The sequence below is a fragment of the Oncorhynchus mykiss genome, chromosome 11 (assembly GCF_013265735.2).
Source record: "Oncorhynchus mykiss isolate Arlee chromosome 11, USDA_OmykA_1.1, whole genome shotgun sequence".
In the NCBI taxonomy this organism is placed as follows: domain Eukaryota; kingdom Metazoa; phylum Chordata; class Actinopteri; order Salmoniformes; family Salmonidae; genus Oncorhynchus; species Oncorhynchus mykiss.
Window position 1 is genome coordinate 63573859 of NC_048575.1, and position 8156 is coordinate 63582014.

Genomic DNA, 8156 nt, shown 5'->3' on the forward strand with positions numbered 1-8156 from the left:
TTGACATTGAGTGTGAGGTTATTTTCCTGACACCACACTCCGAGGGCCCTCACCTCCTCCCCATAGGCCGTCTCGTCGTTGTTGGTAATCAAGCCTACCACTGTAGTGTCATCTCCTAACTTGATGATTGAGTTGGTGGCGTGCATGACCACGCAATCGTGGGTGAACAGGGAGTACAGGAGAGGGCTGAGAACGCACCCTTGTGGGGCCCCAGTGTTGAGGATCAGCGGGGTGGAGATTTGTTACCTACCCTCGCCACCTGGGAGCTGCCCGTCAGTTTGGAGGGTACTATGGTGTTAAATGCTGAGCTGTAGTCGATGAACAGCATTCTTACATACTTACATACTTGTCCAGAGTGGTTAGGGCAGTGTGCAGTGTGATTGCGATTGCATCGTCTGTGGACCTATTAGGGCGGTAAGCAAATTGGAGTGGGTCTAGGGTGTCAGGTAGGGTGGAGGTGATATGGTCCTTGACTAGTCTCTCAAAGCACTTTATGATGACGGAATTGAGTGCTACGGGGCGGCACTCATTTAGCTCAGTTACCTTAACTTTCTTGAGAACAGGAACAATGGTGGCCCTCTTGAAACATGTGGGAACAGCAGACTGGGATAAGGATTGATGTCCGTAAACACACCAGCCAGCTGGTCTGCGCATGCCCTGAGGACACGGCTGGGGAAGCCGTCTGGGCCTGCAGCCCTGTGAGGGTGAGATACGTTTAAATGTTTTACTCACGTTGGCTGCAGTGAAGGACAGCCCGCAGGTTTTGGTAGCGGGCCATGTCAGTTGTTTAGTCTGTCTGGGAGCAAGACATCATGGTCTGCGACGGGGCTGGTTTTTCTTTTGTAGTCCGTGATTGACTGTAGACCCTACCACATACGTTTCGTGTCTGAGCCGCTGAACTGAGACTCTACTTTGTCTCTATACTGACGCTTAGCTTGTTTGATTGCCTTGCGGAGGGAATGGCTACACTGTTTGTATTCGGCCATGTTTCCGGTCACCTTGCCCTGATTAAAAGCAATGGTTCGCTCTTTCAGTTTTGCGCAAATTCTGCCATAAATTCACGGTTTCTGGTTGGGGAACGTTTTAATAGACGCTATGGGTACAACATCACCGAAGCACTTGCTAATAAACTCACTCACCGAATCAGCGTATTCATCAATGTTGTTTTTCGAAGCGATGCGGAACATATCCCAGTCCATGTGATCGAAGCAATCTTGAAGCGTGGAATCCGATTGGTCGGGCCAGCGTTAAACCGACCTAAGAGCGGGTTCTTCCTGTTTTAGTTTCTGTCGCTAGGCTGGGAGCAACAAAATGGAGTCGTGGTCAGCTTTTCCGAAAGGAGGGCGGGGGAACCTTATATGCGTCGCGGAAGTCAGAATAACCATGATCCAGGGTTTTGCCAGCCCGGGTTGCGCAATTGATATGCTGATAGAATTTAGGGAGCCTTGTTTTCAGGTTAGCCTTGTTAAATTCCCCAGCTACAATAAATGCAGCCTCAGGATATGTGGTTCCCAGTTTACATAGAATCAAATGAAGTTCTTTCAGGGCCGTCGATGTGTCTGCTTGGGGGGGAATATACATGACTGTGATTATGATCGAAGACAATTCTCTTGGTGGATAATGCGGTCGGCATTTAATTGTGAGGAATTCTACGTCAGGCGAACAAAAGGACTTGAGTTCCTGTACGTTGTTATGATCACACCCCGTCTCGTTAATCATAAGGCATACACCCCCGCCTTTCTTCTTACCAGAGAGATGCTTGTTTCTGTCGGCGAGATGCGTGAAGAAACCACATTTCATATTGTGACTGTGTGAGTCACACTGGTTAAAATGTACACTGAAGGTAGATATGATTCGGATTAATATGGTATAGTTTTATTTCACTGCATCTTTTTCTAGGCAAAGATCTGTAGGGTCTACAAATGTATAAAAGCTCCATATTACCTAGACTACAGTATTTCAGTCTCATCTGACTTCAAAATCACATAATATTCATCACTTGAAACCATTTTTTTATGTGATATGTTGGATGAATCCATAATCTTGGAGTGAAACAGTATTGCACAGGGCTAGCAACTTTTTCTGAGGAAAAAAATATGTTATTTTCATTCTGGTATGGAAGCTGTTGTGGGGTTCTAACTTGAAATATTGACAATTCCTTATTCGTGTTACCATATTAGAACTGGGTTTTTGAAAATCTACTGAGTGAGAAACTGGAGTGCAGAAAGTTGTCATTCTGTCAGAACATGTTATTATCAACTCTCGTATATCCTATGGAGAGAGGCAAAGAGTAACAGTCTCGTTTCAGTCACTGATAAGGTTGTATAGCCGTGGATTAGGAAGGAGTGAGGAATGTGGACGGAGGTCAGGCCAGATGATGTGAGAAGGAACAGTCCTATGACATACACATATAGGAGGCAGGGCCATGACTACACCAATGAGAGGAACCACGTCAGTTCCTGCCTAGCAACAGAGGTGTATTGGCTGCTAGTTGTGCAAGGAGTTAACTTAGCCCAGTAGAGGGTATAAATACATGTACTTGTGTAAACATGTCTTTGTCTTTCACCTGTTTGACCCAGTGGGTGAATAAATTTGGTTTGAGCTTTGACTAGTTGTCCATTAGTTTTTCACTCTGTTTGTCAGAACCTAACGCTGTCATCCATAGAGTATCAGTCTAAGAGTGACGCCTTCATCATAAATGACACGGCAGCAGGCAGCTTGATGTTGCCCAACTTTGTGGCAAGTAGGCTATAACCAGCGGTTGAGATGACTTGCAGTAAGCATGCCGCTCCATCTAGCTGTGAACCTTATTGATTGCCTCTGATGTTTCTTTTGAATCAATCTCCATTAACCAATTGCCATTTTCTCCATTACAATTCATTCAGAGAGACAGATGATGGGAGGGTCTGTAGGAGAGTCCTATCTGTGCTACAGGAGAGATTCCACCAGGTAAAGGGCTTTGTGTCCCTCACCACAACACTGGCTAATAGAAGGTGGCAGCTCACTGTCACTGACTTGCTTCCCCTGAGGATTCCACAGACAGCATTTACTTTGGCTGATTAAAACTGCTGCAAAATAACATCACTCCTCTTTTATTTTGGTGGGAACCAGAACCCCTTTAATGGCGGTGATGTTTGTGTTCTTGGAGCTTCTCGTGGTTGGTTCTGACATGTCAGGGAATTTTTTTAATTACTGATACCAAAGAAAATCAATGCCTGATTTGAAAACGTTTGTGTGAGATATGGTAAAAATGTATTGCTAAATATACTGTGCTGAGGGAAGTATGATTGGGGATATATTTACATGAACATTAAATATTGTAAAGAAAACATTGATCAATTTACAAATGACACATTTGTGAATTGTTCCAATTAGGAAGGACGTGGAGGGGGCTCAACCAATGAGTTGCGACCAAAACATTTAATCATAATTTGCTTTTAAAGAAATGTTTCAAATGACAAATTATAATATATTTGTTGGACACTTGACAAGAAATACACAACAATAAAACAAAGCAAAATCTGTGAAGACCATAACATGCTTGAACAGTAATCTTACTGCTGACGCAAATCTGACTGTGGCCACACACCATGGGTTTTTTCTTAAAACCAAATCTCCCCTTTCCACTGAGTATCCTCTCATTATAAAGCTCTGGCTCTTCTGAGAGGTATTTGTATGGAGCCTTTCTCATACCTGATACAGATTACGTTTGCTTGCTGGATTTATATCCTGTCAGCCCTTGGCCTCCGCTCTCCCAAAGCCCCCTGGTGCTGTCACCAATCTATCAAGTCCATCAGTGTTTCATGTGTCCTGTGGCACACCAGCGGGCAGCTCAAATGAGCTGCCTCTCCTCCCTCTGCTGAGGCAGACTGAGCAAGCAAGGACCTCCGTTCCATCCACCAGGTAAGGATCTCTCTCCTCTGGTGTTTTACAGCAGTTATTTCAGAGAAACGTCTGATGCCTCAGATCTCCTTGAGGTAAAAAAAAAAAAAAAACTATCCTCATTGCTCCACCTGTACTATACATTATTTTGCTGGAGTAGCTAGAGGAATGGTTTGGGCTAAAACAAGTGTGGTCAAGTCCAAATGGAATTATAGTTGAATTTTGATGACTGATTATTTAACTGTGATATTTTGTTTTCTGTATACTTGATATGATTCTATTTAGTTCAGTCTGTGTATTCATCTGTTACGGTGCGTGAATGAGGACCCAAAAGCGAATCAACTTAAACAGAGCTTCTTTAATTACCAAACATAGGTAGGCTCAGATGGACCGGCAGATTCCGACAGGACAGGACAAGGTTACAGCAAACATGACGACAGTCTGGTTCAGGCATGAATGACACAAACAAACAAGAATCCGACAAGGACAGGAGCAGAAACAGAGAGAGATATTGGGACCTAATCAGAGGGAAAAAAGGGAACAGGTGGGGAACGGGGTGAATGGGTAGTTAGAGGAGACAAGGGACAGCTGGGGGAAAGCGGGGGAGAAAAGGTAACCTAACACGACCAGCAGAGGGAGACAGGGTGAAGGGAAAGGACAGAGACAAGACAACATGACAGTACATGACAGTACCCCCCCACTCACCGAGCGCCTCCTGGCGCACTCGAGGAGGAAACCTGGCGGCAACGGAGGAAATCCTCAATCAGCGCACGGTCCAGCACGTCCCGAGAGGGAACCCAACTCCTCTCCTCAGGACCGTACCCCTCCCAGTCAACTAGGTACTGATGACCACGGCCCCGAGGACGCATGTCCAAGATTTTACGGACCCTGTAGATAGGTGCGCCCTCGACAAGGATGGGGGGGGGGGGGGGAAGACGAGCGGGGGCGCGAAGAACGGGCTTAACACAGGAGACATGGAAGACCGGGTGGACGCGACGAAGATATCGCGGAAGAAGAAGTCGCACTGCGACAGGATTAATGACCTGAGAGATACGGAATGGACCAATGAACCGCGGGGTCAACTTGCGAGAAGCCGTCTTAAGGGGAAGGTTCTGAGTGGAGAGCCAAACTCTCTGACCGCGACAATATCTAGGGCTCTTAGTTCTACGCTTATTAGCAGCTCTCACAGTCTGCGCCCTATAACGGCAAAGTGCAGACCTGACCCTCTTCCAGGTGCGCTCGCAACGTTGGACAAAAGCCTGAGCGGAGGGGACGCTGGACTCGGCGAACTGAGATGAGAACAACGGAGGCTGGTACCCGAGGCTACTCTGAAAAGGAGATAGCCCGGTCGCAGACGAAGGAAGCGAGTTGTGGGCGTATTCTGCCCAGGGGAGCTGTTCTGACCAAGACGCAGGGTTGCGAAAAGAAAGACTGCGTAAGATGCGACCAATAGTCTGATTGGCCCGTTCTGCTTGACCGTTAGACTGGGGGTGAAAGCCGGAAGAGAGACTGACGGAAGCCCCAATCAAACGGCAAAACTCCCTCCAAAATTGAGACGTGAATTGCGGACCTCTGTCCGAAACGACGTCTGACGGAAGGCCATGAATTCTGAAAACATTCTCGATGATGATTTGTGCCGTCTCTTTAGCAGAAGGAAGCTTAGCAAGGGGAATGAAATGAGCCGCCTTAGAGAACCTATCGACAACCGTAAGAATAACAGTCTTCCCCGCTGACGAAGGCAGTCCGGTGACAAAATCTAAGGCGATGTGAGACCACGGTCGAGAGGGAATAGGAAGTGGCCTGAGACGGCCGGCAGGAGGAGAGTTACCGGACTTAGTCTGCGCGCAGACCGAACAAGCAGCCACGAAACGACGCGTGTCATGCTCCCGGGTGGGCCACCAGAAACGCTGGCGAATGGAAGCAAGCGTACCCCGAACGCCAGGGTGGCCGGCTAACTTGGCAGAGTGAGCCCACTGAAGAACGGCCAGACGAGTAGGAACGGGAACGAAAAGAAGGTTCCTAGGACAAGCGCGCGGCGACGGAGTTTGAGTGAGTGCTTGCTTTACCTGCCTCTCAATTCCCCAGACAGTCAACCCGACAACACGCCCCTCAGGGAGAATCCCCTCGGGGTCAGTGGAGGCTACTGAAGAACTGAAGAGACGAGACAAAGCATCAGGCTTGGTGTTCTTAGAGCCCGGACGATAAGAAATCACGAACTCGAAACGAGCGAAAAACAGCGCCCAACGCGCCTGACGCGCATTAAGTCGTTTGGCAGAACGGATGTACTCAAGGTTCCTATGGTCAGTCCAAACGACAAAAGGAACGGTCGCCCCCTCCAACCACTGTCGCCATTCGCCTAGGGCTAACCGGATGGCGAGCAGTTCGCGGTTACCCACATCATAGTTACGTTCCGACGGCGACAGGCGATGAGAAAAATACGCGCATGGGTGGACCTTGTCGTCAGAGAGGGAGCGCTGAGAAAGGATGGCTCCCACTCCCACCTCTGACGCGTCAACCTCGACAACGAACTGTCTAGAGACGTCAGGTGTAACAAGGATAGGAGCGGATGTAAAACGATTCTTGAGGAGATCAAAAGCTCCCTGGGCGGAAACGGACCACTTAAAGCACGTCTTGACAGAAGTAAGGGCTGTGAGAGGAGCTGCCACCTGACCGAAATTACGGATGAAACGACGATAGAAGTTTGCGAAGCCGAGAAAGCGCTGCAGCTCGACGCGTGACTTAGGGACGGGCCAATCAATGACAGCTTGGACCTTAGCGGGATCCATCTTAATGCCTTCAGCGGAAATAACAGAACCGAGAAATGTGACGGAGGAGGCATGAAAAGTGCACTTCTCAGCCTTCACAAAAAGACAATTCTCTAAAAGGCGCTGGAGGACACGTCGAACGTGCTGAACATGAATCTGGAGTGACGGTGAAAAAATCAGGATATCGTCAAGGTAAACGAAAACAAAGATGTTCAGCATGTCTCTCAGGACATCATTGACTAATGCCTGAAAGACAGCTGGAGCGTTAGCGAGGCCGAAAGGAAGAACCCGGTATTCAAAGTGCCCTAACGGAGTGTTAAACGCCGTCTTCCACTCGTCCCCCTCCCTGATGCGCACGAGATGGTAAGCGTTACGAAGGTCCAACTTAGTGAAAAACCTGGCTCCCTGCAGGATCTCGAAGGCTGAAGACATAAGAGGAAGCGGATAACGATTCTTCACTGTTATGTCATTCAGCCCTCGATAATCTATGCAGGGGCGCAGAGACCCGTCCTTCTTCTTGACAAAAAAAAACCCCGCTCCGGCGGGAGAGGAGGAGGGGACTATGGTACCGGCGTCAAGAGCTACAGACAAATAATCTTCGAGAGCCTTACGTTCGGGAGCCGACAGAGAGTATAGTCTACCCCGGGGGGGGGTGGTTCCCGGAAGGAGATCAATACTACAATCATACGACCGGTGTGGAGGAAGAGAGGTGGCCCTGGACCGACTGAACACCGTGCGCAGATCGTGATATTCCTCCGGCACCCCTGTCAAATCACCAGGCTCCTCCTGTGAAGAAGAGACAGAGGAAACAGGAGGGATAGCAGACATTAAACATTTCACATGACAAGAGACGTTCCAGGAGAGGATAGAATTACTAGACCAATTAATGGAAGGATTATGACAAACTAGCCAGGGATGGCCCAAAACAACAGGTGTAAAAGGTGAACGAAAAATTAAAAAAGAAATGGTTTCACTATGATTACCAGAAACAGTGAGGGTTAAAGGTAGCGTCTCACGCTGAATCCTGGGGAGAGGACTACCATCCAGGGCGAACAAGGCCGTGGGCTCCTTTAACTGTCTGAGAGGAATGTCATGTTCCCGAGCCCAGGTCTCGTCCATAAAACAGCCCTCCGCCCCAGAGTCTATTAAGGCACTGCAGGAAGCTGACGAACCGGTCCAGCGTAGATGGACCGACAAGGTAGTGCAGGATCTTGAAGGAGAGACAGGAGTAGTAGCGCTCACCAGTAGCCCTCCGCTTACTGACGAGCTCTGGCCTTTTACTGGACATGAAGTGACAAAATGACCAGCGGAACCGCAATAGAGACAGAGGCGGTTGGTGATTCTCCGTTCCCTCTCCTCAGTCGAGATGCGGATACCTCCCAGCTGCATGGGCTCAGCACCCGAGCCGGCAGAGGAAGATGGTAGTGATGCGGAGAGGGAGGCGACGGAGAGCGCGAGCTCCTTTCCACGAGCTCGGTGACGAAGATCAACCCGTCGCTCAATGCGAAT